The sequence below is a fragment of the Schistocerca piceifrons genome, chromosome 8, assembly GCF_021461385.2.
Source record: "Schistocerca piceifrons isolate TAMUIC-IGC-003096 chromosome 8, iqSchPice1.1, whole genome shotgun sequence".
Taxonomy (NCBI): domain Eukaryota; kingdom Metazoa; phylum Arthropoda; class Insecta; order Orthoptera; family Acrididae; genus Schistocerca; species Schistocerca piceifrons.
Window position 1 is genome coordinate 252,903,197 of NC_060145.1, and position 23,677 is coordinate 252,926,873.

The following is a 23,677-nucleotide window of genomic DNA, read 5'->3' on the forward strand; positions in this document are numbered from 1 at the left end:
AATCCAGCAGCTTCCAGGTTGTTTGATGGTTGATTACACATCAGTCGCTTTTCACTGAATATGGATATGTTGAGTTGGGCAAATAAACGTGAACCAGAGAACAGTTCCATGAAATACGGCATTAACATGACTATAGCAGATGATGAAAGTGACCACCATTCATCTCTTCGTACTTCTGGGCCCTAGTCAACAGGCTGGTGAAGGCGGATCGAAGCTGGACTCTTGAAATTGCTGCAGTCTCATCCGAAACATACTGCTGCAGTTCTTGAAGACCATGGGAGTTGTTGCGGTACACCTTTGGCTTTCTCCCCATACAAGGCAAACGCATACTGACTGATCAGGTGACCTGGGTGGCCAGCCAGGGCCGCGACCAGAGTGACCACAGCTAACCACTACTCTACAGTCATGAAGATTGTGTAAATTTGCTCCAAGGTTCGGCCGGCGGTATGGGCAGTTGCTCCATCCTGTTTGAAGTAACTATAGGTTTTGTTCTCCTCCGTTAATGTTGCCACAAATAGTTACAAAATGTCTGGGCCCAGCATGTGCTGTACTGCATATGCTTCAAGCATGGAACTTAAATAGTGGAATCTACTTCTTCACAACCGATACAAAAGAGTTACATGTCTGCACCTGTTACTGTCCTTCAAAACAGTCACTAGCGTTGTGTAGAGCCCGTTGCCAGCGATATGGAAGGCGTAGTATACAGTTAGCACGGCCTGTTCTGTGGATGCTGTGAATGGAGCGGTCTCCTGCCTGTCGAATCTCTGGAACAGTTCTGAAGCGAATGCCATGAAGTGGTTTCTTCATCTTCGGAATCAAATAAAAGCCACAAGGACTTAATTCCGGGGAATATGGTAGATGGTACAGTACTTCCCAGTCCCATTGACCGAACAAAGCAGCCACAGCTTGCGCTGTATGCGCCCGCGCATTGTCGTGCAGAATGATGAGTGGGTTGCGCAGAAAGTGTCGCCGCTTATTTAGCAGAGCTGGTTGCAGGTGATGCTCCAAAAACGAGCAGTAATATCGTGCACTGACTTTCTGCCGTGGAGGAACGTAATGCGTTTGGATAACACCATCACAATCGTACACGAGAATCACCATAACTTTCACCATATTGGGGCTCTGAAGCACTTTCGACTTTCGCGGCGACCCATAGTGATGCCATTCGTTGGATTGGAGTTTCAGTTTTGCCTCGTACGATGTGGCCCATGTGTCAGCCAATGTTACGATATGGCGTAAGAAAGCCTCTCCTTCGCGCTCATAGCGCTCCAAGTGCGTCTGAGCAGCGTCGTAACGCGTCCATTTCTGCATTTCCGTCAAGTCTTGCGGAACCCATCGTGATGCAATTTTTCGCATGCCCAGGCGTTCCTTCAGAATGCTAAGCACAGTCGTATGCGCTAATCCGGTTTCGTGGGCGAGCTTACGAATCGTATGGCGTCGATCACTGTCCACTAACGCACTTTTTCAGAGACGCACTTCTTCTTCAGAGACGCTAGGACGACCTGCCCGAAGCATGTCTGCCACAGTTTGCCGCCCTTCGTTGAACGCCTCTTGAAGACCCTGATGACACTGTCATGCTGTACGACCTCTGGCACATTCAATCTTGATCCAACTCCGTTGTTTCTGTTTCGAAAACATAGTGACACCGTTACATTAGACCGCTCGCTCACAAGTGACTGTGTTTCCCTCGAGTGTGCGCAGAGCAGAGGTTTCCAGCCTGGAGGTAATTACCACCGGAGAGGTAAAATGAAGTTTTCAGAAGGGTAAGAGCAAAAGGGTTTGACTGTGATTCAGTAAAGAAACTATTATTTTTGAAAAATCTTTACTATCTACATGATTACTCTGCTATTCACAATAAAGTGCCTAGCAGAGGGTTCAGTGAACCGCCTTCAAGCTGTCTGTCTACTGTTCCACTCTCGAACAGTGCCCGAGAAAAACGAGCACTTGAATATTTCTGTGCGAGCCTTGATTTCTCTTATTTTATCGTGATGATTATTTCTTCCTATATAGGAGGGTGCCAATAGGATATTTTCGCAAACAGAGGAGAAAACTTGTGATTAAAAAGTCATGAGAAGAACCAGTCGCAGTCGCAACGAAAAACGCCTTTGTTTTAATGATTGCCACTCCAATTCACGTATCATGTCTGTGGCACTGTCTCCCCCTATTTCGCGAGAGTACAAAATGAACTGCCCTTCTTTGAACCTTTTCGATGTCACCCGTCAATCCTACCTGATGCGGATCCCACACGGCACAGCAATACTTCAGGATAGGGTGGACAAGCGTGGTGTAAACAGTCTCTTTAGTCGACCTGTTGCACCTTCTGCCACTGAACCGCAGTGTTTGGTTAGCTCTACCTAAAACATTATTTATGTGACCATTCCAATTTAGCTTCTCTGTAATTGTAATCCCTATGTATTTAGTTGAACTTACAGACTTCAAATTTTTTATCACAGTTTTGCGAGATTAATGTTACTATATAAGTTATCAATAATTGTTTTATTGTCGGTTACTAGGATTATAGAGGTTACAGGTTTCCCACATAATCCACCCACTACGCACATATTTCGTGCATTTTGCCATACATGGATCATGGTAAAAGTGAGACATATATGTAACAAACGGTTAATATATCACGAAAATATCTTCTCCAGGTTGTAGGTATTTGTGGCAATAGCTCACGAACTGCTGCATTGCTCACTTCGAAAGAGATAAAGTAAATGACAGCACGACAACAGTATGCAGGGTGTCCCAGGAGGAATGGTCAGTATTCAGGGAAATGAATGACAGGCACGATCATTTGAAGTAAAAAATGTTTAGTAAACATGGGCTCTAAAAGGCATACCTTAAAGAGCTATCAGCACTAATTCATCTTTAATACTGTGAAACACATCTCTTGTATTGCAAGCTCTTTGCTTTCCACATTTTAAGAGGTGGTAGTATGCACCAAAACAAGAAAAAAAGTTAGGTAAACACGGGCTGTAAAAAGTATATCTTGTGAGCTATGAGCACGTTCATCTTTGCTTGTGTGAAACATCTCTCCTACTGAACACATGCTCATAGTACTTAAGTTATGCGTTCTAGAGCCAATGCGTACTAAGCAATTTTTTTCTCCTCTCAAAACACGGAAAGCAAGGAGCTTGCAGTAGAAGAGATTTGTTTCCCAGTATCGAAGATGATGAAGTGCTGATGCTCTTAAGCTGTGCATTTTAGAGCCTATGTTTACTACACATTTCTGCTTCCAATGATCGTTCCTGTCATATACCTAAATATTGGCTATTCCTCCTGGGACATGTTGTATAAGATATACTATTGTACTTGAGACAGTATTATTATTATTATTATTATTATTATTAGAATGGTCAGACACAAAGCGTTAATAGAATGAAGTATTCCAATTTCTGCCAATTCAGAATTAATGAATCAGCAATGAAGTGACTTAAAAATAGTAAGTATAATGCACACATTTTAACTTGGTTCATTTTAAATGGAGATGTAGGTGAAGTAAATGCCACCAGGGAAAATACAAGTGCAGGAAAAGCATGTTTTGTAACAACGGCCGACCTTCACAGTTACTAGTTAGCTTTCTTATCTGAGAAGGAGTAGTAGTTTAGTTAGAGGTTAAATCTGGTGATGGTGGGAGGGAGTGGTTGTAAGTGAAAAACGGGAGGGGGTATTGTCTAATATCTGGCTGTTCTTAGGGGTAATAGTCTAACCAAAGTTGGGAACCACTGGTGTAGAGAAATATGTGTCCACGACGCTCCTCAAATAAGTGGAAAAGCGATAGTACTGACATGGTGTGTAGGCATACAGCAATGACTCGGAACCAGTCGTGCAGGCGACTCGCCTCGTTTTCTTGCTGCTGTACTTTCCCGGCTGGAGGGCGTGCTGAAGTGTTTGCGGGGCTAAATTCTACAGCCGCTGTGCCGTTCAGGAGTTGGGCGCCACTTTTGCTGCTTTGCTGACCCTCAAAAAATGAGCAGGGCGAATGAAGTGTCCTTTCGAGAGACCTGCTCGGTCCCCGCGGGGTTTCTCTCGCGGTGAGTAATTTCACTCTCTCTCTCGGCATTCCCAACCCCCGCACTGCCAGCCTGGCACCACCCCGTGACGTAATCACCAACACGCGACTGACTGCGACACGGTTTCCCAATCAAGCCTCCCCACCCCCTTTCGCCCTTCACCCCGTCACCAGCCTGCAGCACACGCAGTGCGCATGCGCGCTCCCATTAAAGGATTAGTGCGCGTTGGTGGTGGAGGGAGGAGGGACAGATTATCAATCGCGGGGCGGGGGAGAGGGGTGGCTGGTCTTTTACTGCGGCTTTCGGCTACGGTACACTGACACGCACTGCGCGGCAGCTGCCAATGCGGGTGCGCTGTGTGGCTTACTCGTTAATGGCATCGACTTGCTCCACTAGTCGAGTAGTCTGCATCTACGAACGACTCTATTCGTCGTCTGAAATGGAAATTAGCGACTGGAATACGAAACCGCACTGGACATTTACAACAAGATTGACGCTGCTGCATAGTCGAACATCGATGTTGGCGTTTCTCAATTACCATTGCGTGCTTTCTCAGCAACAGCATGTGGTTGCACACCCATGCCAGCGTTAGTCACTTTTATGTGGATTGCGACCTGCGGCAACATGGACTGACACTTTCCTTGTTACAGTTTTGTGTGCTATGTGGTCCAACGTTTTGCTTTTTCACGCGGAAACAGTGTGTAACACGTAATATTAGCAGGTATAATACACGAATTTAGCAGTAATTCCTCGTGATCATAGTGTTTGACAGGACAGATGAGCGGAACAACAAACTGAAGCAATTGTTTATCTATACCGTGCTCAAAAATGGTTCAAATGGCTCTGAGCATTATGGGACTTAACATCTGAGGTCATCAGTCCCCTAGAACTTAGAACTACTTAAACCTAATTAACCTAAGGACATCACACACATCCATGCCCGAGGCAGGATTCGAACCTGCGACCGTAGCGGTCGCGCGGTTCCAAACTGAAGCGCCTAGAAGCGCTCGGCCACACTGGCCGGCTATACCGTGCTGAACAAGCCCTTGATCTCATTGCGGCCGAAAAAGTTCCTCTCAATGGCGTCGGAAATATTAGTAAACTGTACAATGTGTGTGTGTGTGTGTGTGTGTGTGTGATTTTCTACGTGATGAAGGTGGCATAATATCTTGAGAACATCAAAAGACGACTGCAGGGAAAAGAGAGAAAGCACAGACCTTATGAAAAATAATTCCTTTTGTATTCTACTTTACGAGAAGAAATTTTGGAATCGCTTTATCCTAGGCAAGAAACACATGATTGACCAATAACTTTACTATAAGGTGCGATCAAAAAGTTTCCGTGCGAAGCCCTGCATGTCGGTGCTTATATACCTGCATGGGATTCGCGCTGGGTTGCATACATGCTGCAGCAACACCCTCAAATGAAATCTTTTTGTTCGTCCCTTATAGTTAAATCAACTTTATGTAATCACTTATTTCCATCGTCCGATGGCGAGCGGTAACAACATATTTGTAAAAATGTGTGTGAAATCTTATGGGACTTAACTGCTAAGGTCATCAGTCCCTAAGCTTACACACTACTTAACCTAAATTATCCTAAGGACAAACACACACACCCATGCCCGAGGGGTGACTCGAATCTCCACCGGGACCAGCCGCGCAGTCCGGGACTGCAGCGCCTACGACCGCTCGGCTAATCCCGCGCGGTAACATATTTGTAGGCTGTATCGTAATTACTAGCGACAACTGACGTGTGAAAGTAAACAATAACACAAGGAAAAACGTTCCGTTTGTTACATAATTGCGAGTGCGTGCTTACGAGCCTTGGCTATCAACAGTATGTAATACTTAATGTACCCTACCACGCGCTGCTATAGCTCAGTCTGGTTAAATGAAAAGAAATAATAGAGAAAGCACTTGTTTTAATATGCACGGGAATTTAATATATCCTCCCACCCCCTCGTCTCTGTCCATCTCTTCCTCCCCTCTCTTTAAGCATTCTTTTCTTCTTACCCCTCCCTCTTTCCATCATCTCCTCCTCCCTACCCTCTGTACATCTTCTTCCACACCTTTCTGGCCTTCAGCCTCGTTTGTTGTTACTGAAAATTCAGATTCTGTAGTAGTATTCTAATCATAAGCCGATAAGCCAGAAATACGACTTTCCTTTTTTTCTGTGAAATTTGTCTGCGACGAAGATAACAGGATTTATACTTCAAAATATGTATAAAGAGAAATTTACACACAGTCAGCCTTGACAACGAGCACAGTACAGCTTCGACACGTTATATGTTGCAAGTTTCTTTGTTGCATTATCCCCTAAAGGAGATATTAAGCATGTCGTTCTGAAATTTGAATGCACTCCGCACGCATCAATACAATGATTCACTCTTCAGATGACCCTGGAAATAAAATAACGGAGGATTGAAGTCAGGTAATCCTGAAGGTCAAAGTAAATCTACATCTACATCAATATTCTGCAAGCTATTTGACGATGCGTGCGGAGAGTATTTCTGGTATGATTAACTGATTCCCCTTTTCATGTTCCACTCGCGAATGGCGTGTGAGAAGAATGACTGTTGATAAGTGTCTGTATAACCTCCAATCTCTCTAATTTCATGGTCGTTGTCATTTCGCAAGACATACGTGGAAGTAATATGTTGTCCCACTCTTTCCAGGAAGTACCGAAATTTCTGCAGTAGGTCTCAGCCCTTCTCTTGAAGCGTCTGCCACTGGATTTGTTGAGCACTTCTGCAACGTTATTACGCCAACTAAACGATCCCGTGACGAAACGCGAATTTCTTTATTTCTTATATCAGTCCTACATGTTAAGGATCCTAGATTGATGGAGAGTACTTAAGCATCGGCCGAACAAGGGCCTTGTAAGTAATTTCTTTCGTGGATAAGTTACATTTCCCTACAATTCTTCCTATGAAGTACCGGCCTTCTACAATGAATCCATCCTGAACAATACTGAAGCTTTATCGTTACTTTAGCAAAATGTGCTGGTGCATCACCATAATGCATGTATCATGTTAACCAACCACGGGTGCGTAGGTCCGATCAGATAGGGATTTAATCGAAACGTTTACATTTCAAATACACTGAAGCTAGTATACGCATGCGTATTCAAATACAGATATATGTAAACAGGCAGAATTCGGCGCTGCGGTCGGCAACACCTATACAAAACGACAAGTGTCTGGCGCAGTTGTTAGATCGGTTACTGCTGCTACAATGGCGGGTTACCAAGATTTAAGTGAGTTTGAAAGTGGTGATATAGTCTGCGCACGAGCGATGGGACACAGTATCTTCGACCTAGCAATGAAGTAGGGATTTTTCCGTGCGACCATTCCACGAGTGTACCTTGTACAACAGGATTCCGGTAAAACATCAAATCTCCGACATCGCTGCGGCCGGGAAAAGATCCTGCAAGCAACGACGACTGAAGAGAATTGTTCAACATGATAGAAGTGCAACCCTTCAACAAATAACTGCAGATTTCAATGCTGGGCAATCAACAACTGTCAGCGTGCATACCATTCAAAGAAACATCATTGATACGAGCTTTCGGAGCCGAAGGCCTACTCGTGTACCGACTTCATGACACAAAACTTTACGCCTCACCTGGACCTGTCAACACCGACTTTGGACTGTTGATGACTGGTATCATGTTACACGGTGGGACGAGTCTCGTTTCAAATTGTATCGAGAGGATGGACATGTACGGGTATGGAGACAACCTCAGGAATCCATGGCTCCTGCATGTCAATAGGAGACTGTTCAAGCTGATGGCGACTCTATAATAGTGGGGGGCGTGTGCCGTTGGAGTGATATGGGACCTGAGACGTCTATATAGGACTCTGACAGGTGACACGTACGTAAGCTTTCTGTCTGATCTCCTGCATCCATTCATGTCCATTGTGCATTCCTATGGACTTGGGCTATTCCAGCAGGACAATGTGACACTCCACACGTCCAGAATTGCAACAGAATGGCTCCAGGAACACACTCCAAAGTTTTAAACACTTCCGATAGCCACCAAACTCCCCGGATATGAACGTTTTAAGCCCATCTGGGATTCCTTGCAACGTGCTATTCAGAAGAGATTTTCACCCGCCCGCACTCTTACGGATTTATGGACAGCCCTGAAGGATTCATGATGTCAGTTCCCTCCAGCACTACTTCACACATTAGTCGAATCCATGCTCTGTCGTGCTGCGGCACTTCTGCGTGCTCTCTGGGTCCCTACACGATGTTAGGCAGGTTTACCAGTTTATTTGGCTCTTCAGTGTATATCTGCACTAACTAAGACAATATTTCCTAACGTAGTTGCGAAATCTCCTCTGTGTCGAAAACTTTCTCCAACACAAAACACAAATTGTGGACAGGCCATTCCTTTAAGACCTTTCCAACGAGTTTAATGTGCACAACTTCGAATGGCTTAGCGCTCGTGGTGTAGGGGCAACGTCTTTGATTAGTCCTCAAAACGTCCTCGGTCCCCAAAGCCCTCCACAGCTTAAAATTGGCAGCCGAAGACTTTCGGCATAGGTAGTCACCCTCATTCTGATAACGGCCTTGACGAAGAGCCCGGAGGAGCGGACAAAAGTTCAGGACAACCTCTTGCACTTGCGGTGGGAAACTGCGCCTAAATGCGGAAGAATCATCAATAATCAACTGCTTAAGGAAGCGTAAGGTACTGCAACCCACGTAATGTGTATCCACAGGTCGGGAGGCCAGTGACTGGAAAGTGTCATGATGAGCTCTCCATTGGCAAAAGATTCCGTGATAGTTTCCATTCGGATCTCCGGATGGGACAGCTAAGGGGAGATGACCATGAGAAGAAGACTGAAAACCAACGAAGTGCTAACGTTCTACGAGTCGGAACATGGTAGGGAAGCTAGAAAATATGAAAAGGGAAATACTCAGGCTCAAAATAGATTCAGCAGGCGTCAGTGGAGGGAGATGGAAATAAGGCAACGATTTCTGGTCAGACGAGTAAAGATGAATATCAACAGCAGCAGAAAATGGAACAATGGGAGGAGGATTCGTTATCAGCAGGAAGGTAGGACACAGAGTGAGTTACTGTGAACTACTGAGTGATAAGGTATTTCACATCAGAATCGACAGCAAACCAACACGACAACGATAGTTCAGGTATTCATGTCGACGTCGCAAGCTGAAGATGGAGAGAGAGAGAGAGAGAGAGAGAGAGAGAGAGAGAGAGAGAGAGAGAGAGAGAGAGAGGGAGAGAGAGAATGTGAGGACATTGAACGGGTAATTCTGTACGTAAAGGGAGATGGAACTCTAACATGGGGAACTGAAATGTTGTTGTAGGGGAAGGAGCAGAAGGAAGGGTTACGACACAATATGGACTTGGTACTAGGAATGAGAGGGGAGAAAAGACTAATCGAGTTCTGTAATAAATTTCAGCTAGAAATTTCGAATACACTGGTCAAGAGTCGCAATAGAAGGAGGTATATTTGGAAAAGGCCGGGACATACCGGAATATTTCAGTTAGATTACATCATGGGTGGACAGAGATTCTGAAATCACAAACGCAATTGTAAGGCGTGCACGGGAGAAGATATAAGACTCAGACCACAATTTAGCAGTTATGAAGAGTAGGCAGACAGTTAAGATATCAGTCAGGAAAAATCAATACGCAAAGAAATGGGATACGGAAGTGGTAAGGAATGGAGAGATAAGCTTGAAGTTCTCTAAGTCTATAGATACTGCGACAAGGAATAGTTCAGTAGGCAGCACAGTTGAAGAGGAATGGACATCTCTAAAAAGGGCGCTACAGAAGCTGGGAAGACAAACATTGGTACAAAGAAGGTACCTGGGAAGAAACCGTGGGTAACAGAAGAAATACTTCAGTTGATTGATGAAAGAAGGAAGTACAATAACTGTCAGAGAAACTCAGTAATATAGAAATACAAGTCGCTGAGGAATAAAAGAAATAGAAAGTTCAGGCAAGTTAAGACGAAATGGCTGCATGAAAATGTGAATAATTTGAAAAAAAAAATTATTGTCGGAAGGCCTGACTCAGCATACAGGAAAGTCAAAACAAACTTCAGTGAAATTAAAGGCAAAGGCGGTAACATTAAGAGTCAACGGGAATTTCTCTGGTAAGTGCAGAGGAGAGAGCGGATAGGTGGAAAGAGTACACTAAAGGCCTCTGTGAGGCGGAGATTTGTCTGATGCAACAGAAGAAGAAACAGGATTAGATTTAGAAGAGATTAAGCATCCACTATGAGAATATGAATTGATAAGAGCTTTGGAAGTCTTAAGATCAAATAAAGTATAGATAAATTCCATCAGAAATTCTAAAATGTAAAGATGAAAGTAATCAGAAGTAGCACAAATGAGAACAGCGGAAAACAAGACTGATGGTCAGAAAGTAGATGTTAAGAATAACCAATGACGAACAGAGCAAGGAGAACATCAAAAGCAGAGTAGTACTGGCAAAACGGGTATTCCTGGCCAAGAGCAGTCTACTAGTTTCATACATAGGCCTTAATTTGAGGAAGAAATTTCTGAGAATGTACGTTTGGAGCACAGCATTGTATGGTAGTGAAGCATGGACTGTGGGAAAACCGGAACAGAAGAGAATAGAAGCATTTGAGGTGTGATACTACAGACGAATGTTGAAAACTGGGTGGACTGATAAGGTAAGGAATGAGGAGGTTCTACACAGATCGGAGAGGAACGGAATATTTGGAAAACACAGACAAGGAGAAGGGACAGGATGACAGGACATCTGTTAAGACACCAGGAAATGAGCTCCACTATTTACTAGTGAGGGAGGTGTAGAGGGTAAAAACTGTAGAGGAAGACAGAGACCGGAATACATCCAGCAAATAACTGAGAACGCAGGCTGCAAGTGCTACTCTGAGATGAAGAGGTTGGCACAGCAGAGGAATTCGTGGCAGGCCTCATCAAATCAGTCAGAAGACTGGTGACTAAAAAAGAAAAAGGAAAAAACTTCTAATGCATAACGCGTTTTTGTAGGACCAAGGCATAGATCCTAAGGTGGGAGATTTAGACAATTTAATGTGACAGGAAGGTGTCTGGAGAAACAGTCTTTCTTTCAAACACTCTAACTACTCATTAAAACACTGATAATCACAACTCATAAAAAGGAGACAATGTAACGTTTAACTATCACATGGATAGCTGTATTACTCGGCTGCATGAGATATTACGCCCTGTTAACTCAAAAATGACGGTCTGAAACTCATTTTTAAAACTCGCTATTTCCTGACAGAAAACAGCGGCTAGAAAGCTTGGCGACTGACTGAAAGATTCATACATTCAGCATAAGTATGTTGAACCTGAAACGCTCGATCCTATGTAATTCCACCATTGCAAAGTAAGTATGATCTAGCTCACCATTACTCGCCGTAATTTGAATTCCGTGCACCATGACGAACACCACTGTCGTGCAGGCTCTCTCGAGAAGACGAGAGAGTGTCTCAAAACTCCAACAGCGTTCCCTGGACGCCTCGTAACTCATAGGTAGCTGTGTCAGCCAAAGTCGATACCGCCTCCACCGCAACTCTACCCTTACTCAATGCCGCCTCCTCTACGTCTCAACACTTAGTACTACATTTTCGTCTCTCTCTTACGCCCTGCTATCTTTTTTCCGCCGAACAGTGCTTGTCGCTAATAGCGAAAATACGATGGTTGAATGAAAAGTAACGCATCCACCTTCGTTAATTCGCTTTGCATTGGAATATTTTAAAAAATCAAATGCAGAAATAATCCTTAGAATGTGATCTTTAATTACCAATATTCAGTTTTCCACATAATCACTAGCCAATTGGATACATTTCTGTCAACGATGAACAAGTTTTATGAAGCCGTCACACAAGAATTCGACACTGTTCCCGCAGCCACAGCCTCACAGTTCTCTCGGCGTCTTCATAAGAAGCCTAATGGTGTCCCCGCAGATCGTGTTTCATTATCGGGAACAAAGTGGTTCAAATGTCTCTAAGCACTATGGGAAAACATCTGAGGTCATCAGTCCTCTAGACTTAGACCTACTTAAACCTAACTAACATAAGGACATCACACACATCCATGCCCGAGGTAGGATTCGAACCTGCAACCGTATCAGCAGCGCGGTTCCGGACTGAAGCGCCTACAACCGCTTGACCACAGCGGCCGGCTATCGGGAACAGATGAAAATCAGACGGTGCTTAATTTGGACTGTATGGAGGATGCCGCACGGTGGTGGGATTCAAGTCTGTGCGCTTTCATTTCAGGAGTCAGCATCGGGGGTACCCATCGTGCACAGATCTTCCAATAGCCGGACAAAGCAATAATGTGACCCACAGGTTCTTGTGAAATTCCTATTATGCTTGCAATACGACGATCGTTCTGAATCAATCTGTCAACATTTTGCTTGTGTAACTCGCTGGTTGCTGTCACAGGACGTCCAACTCTTTGACTGCCACGCGGGTCAGATGGTCCAGCCTCAACATCTTTAAACTTACTCGCCCAACGACGCACAGTACTCACATCAACACAATCACCATAAACTGCTTTAATTCTCTGATGAATCTCCTTTGGGGTGACACCTTCGGCTGTCAAGAATTCAATGACTGCACGTTGCTTAAATCGCACTGACCGACCGTCTGCGCGATGTTCCGTACTTTACACTGTAACAACACAACCGTTCAATGCTAAGGCTTCCCGCCAACTGGAGCTGTGGAGAAGAGACTACGGAACAAGCCAGTACCTGCCGTATACTAATGCCGCCAACTGTTGAAGAGTTATGAAGGTGGATGCATTAATTTTCAGTTAACCCTCTTATAAAGCACTGTGGCCCAATAGCGAGATTTCCCTCCAGCAAAGAGAACTCCATCAAAAAAGTGCGTCACGATCAGACGTCTGTCATACAGAAAAACTCTCCCCTACTATTAAAAAAACATCAGCTGTCACTTTGTGCTTGTGACACCACAGTCTAACTAAGCAAGCGCCTTTTTTCACTCCTGTGCACCTGCCTCACAACGGAGGGCCCCTGAAGTTAGAAACTACAGCTCACAAGGCTAGAACATTAATTTCTGCAGCCAGTGCTTTCTAAAGTGGTCGATGGCTACTTACAAACTCCTTCAATGCAAAACCTGAGGAAGCGGTCCTCGCCTACTGCTAGTCAGAACCGATTTACCCATTCATTTTGACATCGATTCTCAATCAAGATTCCGTTTACAATAACAATTGTGTGTCAGAACTATCCATTATAGTGAAAACAATATACCCAACTTAACGCTGTTATTTGCATTTTGGAAACACTCAGATATCGATAGTAACAATGTGAGGGCGATACATAGGAGCGCGATTTTAAGCATTGTTGTGAGACGAGGTCTGTCTGCGAGACTGGATATAGTAATGTCGGTCGAGAGATTGGAGACAGAAGGCGCAGCACGCTGCCCTCACGTCGGTGATGGCAGACCTTACCATACTCATGGTCTGATTTCTTTCATATAGCCAAGGAAGATTTAAATGGCTTAACTACGCTTGAAGATGGAATACAAGGTAAAATTCGCAACCATAGCGCAAAAGCAGTTGCAGGGTTACGCTCGTGATTGTCAGTCCGTGTTTGCAATAATCCCATGTTTAGCTCGTCAGTTAAAGAAGCCTCCTTATCCTCCAAATAATGATAATTATTCTCCACATCTAAATGCTATGCTGTGGTTGTTAAACGTTAATGTACGTTTGAAATTGAAATAATTTGTAAATCTGTCACTCAGCCATTATTGACACATATGCCATTGTCATAATTAATACTTGTTCATAATGATTCTGAAGTTTTAAATAGACTTAATTAATGAAATCCTTTCTCAAAAGCTATTTAGTAGTTAACAGGACCCAAACAAACTCCTTTTTATTAAATTCATTCTTAGTAAAAATAAGCTTTAGTCGCTGCTGCTGCATGCTGCTGCGAATTGCTGTAAACCACATGGAAAAAGGCAGTCATTTAAAGCGGTGAGTGCTAAACTTAGGGCCAAAACAGAAACACTGACACACCACAACATGCCATGTGCTCTAATCCAGTAAATTCCGTTGCAAAAGTCAGATTCTGTATCACTTGTAAATTCTTGTTCAAATACGCAGTCAGATAGCTTATCCAAATGTTAGTCTTAAGTTTTTATTGTACCGATCAGTTGAGGGCTTAAATGATAGTGAAACTGTCACTCATATAACAAACACACAGTGTTATGCCGGTTAGATTTCGATTACTGATAGCTCAGGTTGCGTATCGAGTCCACTTTCACTAACGAACATAGGCAATATTTGTTGCGCATACGTTACACAATAAATGACATCAAAGAGAGGGGGAAGAGGAGATGGTCAGGGAAGGGGGGAGGAAATAAATATAAAGAAGGGATAGGAGGATATGGAGAGATATAACTGAGGAGTAGATGGATTGAGATCGTACGGGTTAAAAGATGTATAGGAGCGGCAGGAAGGTGATGGACAGAGATTAGTGGGATGCACAAATGGTGGGGGGAGAGGAGAGGGAGGCACAGAAAAGGGAAGGACAAGAAGATCATGATTTATATCCAATTTCTTTACATATTTAGCAACTGCGAAGCATTGCCGGGTTCGGTAGTCCTTTTATATAATTTACTACTGCTGCACTGAAGTGCTATATGAAATTTTGTGGTTAATTTTTATTTAATATGCTTTTGCCGCACTGCATTGCAATTTAATAACATATATTGAAAATTTTGTTGTTGTGTTTGAGATTTCGGGAGAACGAAAGGGAACAGGAGGAAGGACCTGAGTTGTTAACAGTGTGACGGTTCGATTCTGTCACGTCTGCGAGCCGTCCAACGGCTCGGTGCGGCATTCGCGCTTCGCTGGAGAGGTGTTGACGTCGTATTTAGCAGCCGGCGTATGGTACTGAGGAGTCGCCCGCAGGGGTATTTCATGCATAATGTTGGCCAAAGTTAGCGTTTGGTATTTTCTGTACTGTGAGACCCTACAGAACATATTTGTAGATTAATAAAGTGTTTACACACTTTATACCACGAAATAAAAAGCAATTATGGTATTTCTATTCGATTTTTTATTTCTTAGCTACACTACTATGTATTAATCAGACTTATTTATGTGAGCAGTCAGTTTCTATTGGGCACTCTTCTTCATCATTTTCAGCTTCAGGGCCCTGCCTAATCAATCCTTGGCTTGAGAGCAGTAAATCTAACCACTGTATTCAGAAAGGATTGCTGGTCTCATTGTAAGGTGGTTATGTCATTTTGGTTTTTGAATGTTATGGCTGCGCAGGTCAGAGAGCGAGCGAGTTACGTTACTGTCCAACAATCGTTGGTGTTGTCGTGGGGCAGTCTTTGCCTCTGCGCAGTCTCACACATTGTTAGTTCAAGTGCGGTAGGTTATGGACGTATTTAGTAGTGCTGTGCTGACTTCCGATTGTATCTGTTACATGAAGAAAGATTGAGCGTGAAAGGCAGCAAGGATGAATAAGATGTATTTATTAGAAAGTGAAAACTATAGAAATTTTAAATAATGTTATTCTTTTTATTTTTTATTTTTTTTATTTATTTATTTTTTTTTTTTTGAAGAGAAGAAGCTTGAAGTAAGACTGCAGCACTGTGCAGCTAGGAATGATTACTTTCAGCTAGTTAGTTGCTCAGAGCTGAGAGAAATACCACCCTACTTCCGTGAGCCATGCTTTCACATATTAACTGATTAAGCTATTTGGTTTTTATAGACGTTCTCTGTTAACATTATCCCATTTTTAAATTATTGTTCACTTTGCTCAGAATAGTGTTATGTGTGAAGGTCAGGCGAAAGTTTCAAAAAATAGTTCCGAGCACTATGGACTTAACAGCTGAGGTCATCAGTCCCCTAGAACTTAGAACTACATAAACCTAACTAACCTAAGGACATCACACACATCCAGACTGTTGCGCCTAGAACCGCTTGGCCACTCCGGCCGGCAGTCTTGCTGTTTCAACAGTATAAGCAAATGTCTGTGTTTGTCATATGTGAATTGGAAATAGTTTCCAGAATAACCCTGAACCGATAGATGAATTGGAAATCTACACCTTTTATTCCTGCTGATGTTTCAGGGTTTGCAAAAGATCTTCTGCTGGTATTTCCGTCATTGTTATTTCCATAGCATTGCTTGGGAACATCTATAATTAATCAAAGTCGATTTATAAATATTTATTTTGTGACCTTTTTTCTCTCTAGAACAAATTTGTTTTCCTCTTTTGAGTGGAACTGCCACTCCGTGACGCAACAAATATTCGAAACATCTAATTCGAGGATGGAAAATATACAGGCCGAACTGAAGAGTTTCTGTATTTACTGCTTTGGTTTTTGACATATCATTGCAGTCTTTTGAAAGAGCCGTGCAAATGTAACACCTCGCTGTCGATGCTGTCTCAGTTGCTGCATTACAGACCTATGCATCTACCACAGTCATCATGAATGTATGTTTTATGGATAACTCATCCTCTGTTCTTACAATTTTTGTTTCATGTAATGTTTAGTTTGCCTGTTGATATAACCAATCTCTTCATTAGTAACTTCAGCCGTTTCATTAATAAATCTACTTCTTATTGGTCTGCAATAGAGAGGAGATGATGATTAGGTCTTTACTCATGCGATTAATAACTAAGAAGGGCACTAAAGAGACTGAAATATGTTCGCATCAGAATCATGGTTGTTTTGAAATTTTTTTGCTTATGCAGAATTTACTGTGAACAATCAAACCCCTTTTACAGATAAGTTCCAACGCATATATGTAATTATTTGGTAGATAATTTAAAACTTGTTCCAAATATAATATTAACCTCGTATGCGTGATTAAATAAGGCTTGAAGTTGAATCTCTGCAAATGTGGCAGTCACGTGATAGGATTCAGTCACAGGGTAGCGCTACTCTTTAGTCTCTTGAAGGATTCTGTAACAGGACAGGCCTTCTTATCAGTTGTTTGGATTATTTTTCATTATTTTTTGTCAACGAGGCTTCCACAAAGATTGACAAGGATATGTGAAACTAGTTGTTTTTTTTTTGTTTGTTAACTCTTTGGCTCCAAAATCGTTTCTCAACGTCTTTTATTGCATTCGCTTAGCATTTTCTACATCCTGGAGGACCTCCTCACTACAGATCAATTGGAATGAAAGTAAATCTAGTCTAATCTAACCCTACGAACGACTCTTATAACCTACCAACTCGAGTTTTGCAACATGGAATTTTACTGGTACTTTGCATCCAATTACTGTTATTTTATAAGAATAAACTTTAAACTTTTTTAAAGCCATCGTTTCTTTAATGTGACTTTGTATACGACGGTTTTTGTTTAAAATATTTCTTTTATTCACCAGGGAAGCTAGGATCTGATGATGTATAATTTTCCGTAAAGTCCAATCTTTTTACAGACTTTTTCAAAACTTCTCTTCGTAATGTCATAGAGAACGTGGGATAAAAACAAAATGTTTTTGAATTCATTTAAGAGATGACATTTTTATACCTGACAACTCATCAATTTAAAACAATCATACAAAATCAATGTGTGGTATTCAGCGGCTACTTTTTTAAGTTTCCAGCAGAGGAACGATTTTTCTGTCACTGTATTACGAAATATGCTGGGAAACAATCTGAACTGTAACAAAAAGGATGATTAATTTTCAGAGTAGAACACAATACGAATGAAAATAATTGTAAATAATGACACGTGCTCGGATCTTCAGAATCCATATTGCTTTTTACCACACTACAAATAAAAATACACTTTAAGACACTCGATAACGCAGAGTGATTTGAAACCAGTAGAGGAGCTTCAGTTACGCAGCAAGCGAGACGTGGTTGATTGGTTGGTTGATTTGGGGGGGGCGGAGACGAAACAGCGAGGTCATCGGTCCCCATCGGTTTAGGGAAGGATGCAGAAGGAAATCGGCCGTGGCCTTTCAGAGGAACCATTTCAGCATTTTCCTGAAGAAACAAGACGTAAACACAGACTAGATGTACCGCGTAGCAGCACACAATAATGAAGTAACACACTGCCTCAACAATGCCCTGTCTATCAGATTTTCGCAAGAAGATAAGCATTCCGGGAATCACTCGCATGTAAAAACTGGACTATTGGTCAGCTTTTAGGGCAAAATATTCCAATGTGCGTCGTCTATTGGACTTTCAAGTGTATGGAGTTTTAACTCCTCAGAGATCTTTTGCGTGCCAAGATGCACTGGTTTACGAAGGTTTGATAAACTTACCTTTTGTGAACTTAAAAGATGACTGTCTTTCGCAGAAAAGTTTCCTGTTCATTATTAATTTATACTGAGGGTCTGTTTTATCTTGTGTGGCCCATTGAGTGGCTGATGCTATGGGTTCTTTCAAGAACCATAGTAATAATTGGTTACCGTTTTTATGGCAATTGTCTTTACTGTTGTGCACTTTATGGGCACCAATTCAAACGTAAGTGCTCCGTCACACCTCTGGTGGTTACGTTTAGAAGTTGTTTTTGTATAAGTGTCAGTCTAAATTTTAACCGTTACTTGAGTGTTTTTAATACTGATCTTATTTTGAAAGGAATTAGTTGATGTCATAAATATGCGTTCACAAGACTATTTCTTTTCATTCCAGTGTTCCCAATAGATTATTGTGAGAGTTTAAATTTTTGTAACTTGTTTAACCGTTCATATAAGTGGTGCTACCATGTGTTTTTACATAATTGTGTGTCGAGGTTATTATGTATTGTGGTCATGAAATTGCAAGTCTAATTGGGGTTTTCTTTCTTGATTGGATTTTGTTCTAAATGCTACTTTTTTAAAAATCTCAAGCAGGCAGCACCACTCCCTCGTAGCATCACAAACATAGCTAATGCAGCCATTTACGAGTATGTTGATATCTGAAGGGCTACACGCAAATACTCAGTTTGTTTAAACCAGTTGTTGAGACTGTGTTTAAAATTAATGTTATTGTAGAAGCCAGCGAGGTGTGAATATTTTGAGTTCCAAGTTTTTACTTGGGGTGTTTTAAGAAGAGGAGACTCCGCGCATTAGGTTGCTGAATGAAGCTGGAAAACTTCAAAACTTTTCTGTTTTAATGTGGTACTAATTACCGAGCGATGTCGCGCAGTGGTTAGCGGACTGGACTCGCATTCGAAAGGACGACGGTTCAAACACAGGTACAGCCTTCCTGATTTAAGTTTTCCATGATTTCCCTAAACCGCTTCAGCAAATGCTGGGATGGTTCCTTTGAAATAGCACCGCCGACTTCCTTCTCTCACCCAATGGGAGCGATGACCTCGCTGTTTGGTCTCCTCCCCCCCCCCCCCCCAAATCAACCAACCAACCAAGTAGAATTAATATGAACCCAAATATACAATAGTGCTGTATGTGCTACGAATTTACGTGAGAATAGCAACAATTTTTACAGTCAAAGTCGAACCTTTAAAGAAACTGTTCCCAAAGTGCAATGAAACTCCGTGCTGCGAAGAGCGGAAATACAGCGGCAAAGTATCAGAAGATACGTTTCAGAATTCAAATCCACAACATTACCTCAGTTATGTAAGATGTCCAGTGTATTTACACCAATGAGTAATTGAATTAGATATGCTTTCCGATTTAGGACTGTATGTTCTACATGAATGAACGTATAAACATCGGGTGGATATTAACTTACGCCTCGAAACTGAGAGTTTACCTTGGTATCATTTCTAAGTTTCCAGTTCAGATGTTTGCAGGTAGGGTCTCCGTGGTGCAAATGGCTTGTTTATCATGCACTGCACGTAGAGTCGACAAGGCGATTACATACGTAAAAAGTCGTCTTACAATTTACATTCCAACATGTGTTATTCAGTTCAGCTACGATCGTGCGCCGTGATTTTCGTCGAAAGCACTGCTCTGCACCTCCTACGCCTTAACTGGCGTGCGGAACCCCCATTACAGTATTAGCATCTGACGATATGTTATTTTCTTTCTTTGGCAGGAGTTTCTGAAAGCACTCGCGTACGTGCCTCCCCTTCCAATAACCTTGGGTGAACTGCCGCGCCGCATGGCAACAGCAGCGGATGCACTAGATTCAGACGTGCTCGCAAAGGCAAAGGACAAGTTTGGCTATCGACTGGGTCTTTTTCGTGCGCCCGGTGGAGGACACGTTGAATATTTGTGAAAAGTAAATTTTTTATAAACGTAGTTGTTTGATGTACCCCCAGGTTGCGTCTGCAAGGATGTAAAGCATGTAACATTGTACAGTCGGATGATATCTTTGAAAACAATAACTATGCAGTCATAGAATTAAGTTAAAATTCACTCTGTTTCTATGCTCATTCGTGTTGAAGATATAGTCTTGCGAAAACGAATGAATCTTTTCGAAAAAGTCCTGTATGGATCGTTAACACAAACCAGTTCAAAACAACTTTTAAAAAATAACATGTTTCACTATTCAGCAATCTATGTAACATGTCTCACTGTAGGAAAGGAAACCCACTGATAACGGCGTGCTATCACCGAAACTGATATGTTGAAAATAAACGGGGTATTCATTAAGATCATGCAAATATATTTAGAATTAATACTGCTACTGGAAGAGATGATACGTTGTTTGGTAGGAATTTGTTAATGTTCATCTGGATGTAAACAAAACAGAAGTAAGCTCAGTGGTTCCCAAAAGAACTAAATAAATTATGAGTCCTTCTCTACTGCTTACATAGCAATGAAGTTGCATTGGGGGCCTGTGACTATTACGAAAATTGTGAGTGCACACTCCACACTGCTCTAATGGGTCACTTAAAAACAACAGACATCTTATTCTTACAAAATTATATTTGGTATGTTACAGTTGCCTGAAGGCGTCAACTTACTTTATTTTTTTACCAGCATGGGATCTGTGGTTTTCAAGCGAAATATGCGAAATATTACAGCTCTACATAAGGAGTGCTCATAATTCTGTATAAAGTTAGTATTCTGTGTCTCTAATGTCTTTTTTTCGCCTAACGGTACTTCAATCTGGGAACAGATCGTTTATATTAACAAGTAGCTACTAACGAAGCAAATGATGCACAGCACTTTGTCTTAAGATTTTCACCTCGTTAGTGTTCCAGCGCAAAGCGTTTTGCAGAACCTTTAGATGTAGTTTTGTAGAGAGAGATCGTATCCAGTCTCTGTTGGAAAAAAGGTCCACAAATAACACTATGATTCGGTCGTATGTTCGGAAAAGTTTTTTTGAAGGTGACAATGGTCGAGGAAGCCTGCGATCGCACAATAACAGAGAAACTTAAGAAAATAAATGACATTTATCTCATCTTAAGAAAGCACGGGTCACCTGAAATGCGTTGTCTCTATTGTCAACACTTACTGTGATTGAATATCGGATTCAACTCTTACACGGTTTCTCATGAATGAATCTTTTAAAACACTTCATGCACATTGAAGAAGAAATCGGATTCATTAAAGTTCTATTGAAAATCTGCTGGTGTCCTAAATTAAAGCAAAAATCGGAAATTTTGCAAGGTTGTGTTGATTTTGCCACGAAACAGTACAAACATCTGATAGTAAAGTAGAAACAATGTAAAGAATAGAGAAGGTAAGCAACATATATAACGGTAAAGAAAAACGGTTTTCGTTTTTCTGCAACTTAACGGATTTGTACACAAATGCTGACAACTGATTAATGTGCTCAGTATGAGTTGTGACAACCTCTGCCAGCAATACAGGGGCATACTGTGAATGATGTCATCGATCTTATGTTAAAGCAATAACACTCATTCTCCGTGCAGAACTGCTCGCACGTCTTAAAGCATGGTTGGTGAATGATGACGTGGTGGAACCTGTCTCTTTAGTGCGTCCCAGACATGCCCTATGGGATTCAAATTGGGAGAGCTAGCAGGCCACTCCATGTGTTTTCAAGAAAACTTCAAGCACCCGTACCTTATGAGGTCAAGCATTACCATCCATCAGTACAAAGTCTGGGCCCACACACCTCGTGACAATCGCACATGAGGTTTGAAGATGTCACAATACCCGACAGCCTTGCCAATTCACCGGTACAATTTCACGAAGAGGTGTTCAAACTGTCAACATATTCCCTGCCCACGCCATTAGGGATCCTCCTCGACATCGGTCTCATTCCAATATGTTTGGGTCCAAAATCGTATTCCTTCAGATGTGAATCCGTCGAAAATCACTCTCCAGACGAAATTGGGACTCATCTGTGGAAGGATTGGCCCACTGTTCGACCGTCCAGTTGGCATGTTGACGACTCCACTCTAGACGTCCCTTCTGTGAAGACACATCAGAGGTAAATTTACAGCAGGTCTTCTGCACACAATTTGCCTCGATATAACACGTCCAGTGGATGCTGTGGTCAGATGTAATTTGGTCCGCACGACTCCCCCCGTCGGAGGTTCGAGTCTTCCCTCGGGCATGGGTGTGTGTGTTGTCCCCAGCGTAAGTCAGATTAAGGAGTGCGTAAGCTTAGGGACCGATGACCTCAGCAGTTTGGTCCCATAAGACCTTACCACAAATTTCCAAATTTTCAGATGTAAGTTGACGCTACCTAAGGAGGTACAGTCGTGTCCTTACGGCCAAAGAACGGCCCTCCCTTTATGGTGTTACACTTAGTTAGCCCTGGCCTGGTCTTCGGGACACAGCTTCGGTCTCTCTTAAATTTCGCCACATTCGAGAAACAACAGAACTATTCACATTAAGCCTCTGGACCACATCAGTTTGCGACTGTCCTGCTTCGATTCTTCCTGTGACCTTCCACTGCAGATAGTCTGGTAGACGTCTTCTCTGTGCCATACTGCAACGTCTGTGACTGTATACACAGCGATTGCGGATGTAGGACTACCCGGCAAACACTACCCTATTTTGTAGATGCCCTGACCTCGTCGTTGGCTTGGTTGTCCGTTGATAGAGTGCCATCTCCAGTGCAGAACACGATAGTACTGACGTCTGTTGACAATTTGTATGATTATACTGTGCATTAGACACAAAACGACGGGGAATTAGTTGTTTGTTGCTTTAATATTGGACACCAGTGTATTATTTCTTCTATCTCCCGGAATGGTGAGTACTGAGTCTTGCTTTCCATACCTGCCCCACATGTTGTTCTCTGCCTCTAGGTATTTGTTCCGCCTCACCCATATTGTCTGTTGACTTGCGTACAACATTTACTGCTTCATTAATTCCTTTTATTTGTTTGACATTTATAGCTCCGCAACACCTTCACATGAACTCATCTCCCAATTGCAGGCCACGAAATCTACTCTGACAAGTGCCATTCGTGTCAGATCTAACCCATCTCCAACTTTTCCTGCATCAGAAACCCTTCCTCTATTTTTTTCCTTTCCCAGCTAGCCTCAAGTTGCACCTAGCCTCATCTGTTACAATTTACTTACCGCTACGTAACATTTTGTCTCTGTTCCATTAATCCTGCCCCCTAACCCCATTGCATCTTGTAATATCCCAGGTGATACACTCTCATTCTTCGCAGTCTCGCAGATCTTATGTTTCTCCCTTGCCCTTCATTCAAATGGCTGTGAGCACTATGGGACTTAACTTCTAAGGTCATCAGTCCCCTAGAACTGAGAACTACTTAAACCTAACTAACCTAAGGACAGCACACACATCCATGCTCGAGGCAGGATTCGAACCTGCGACCGTAGCAGTCGCGCGG

At 42.5% G+C, this 23,677-nt stretch overlaps 1 protein-coding gene across 1 annotated transcript in view; it reads right to left on the reverse strand.

Annotated features, from left to right (window-relative positions):
- LOC124712249 (uncharacterized protein CG3556-like) overlaps positions 1–23,677 on the reverse strand; it is a 614,255-nt gene that overhangs the window by 377,995 nt on the left and 212,583 nt on the right. The gene's annotated exons all lie outside the window — the stretch shown is intronic.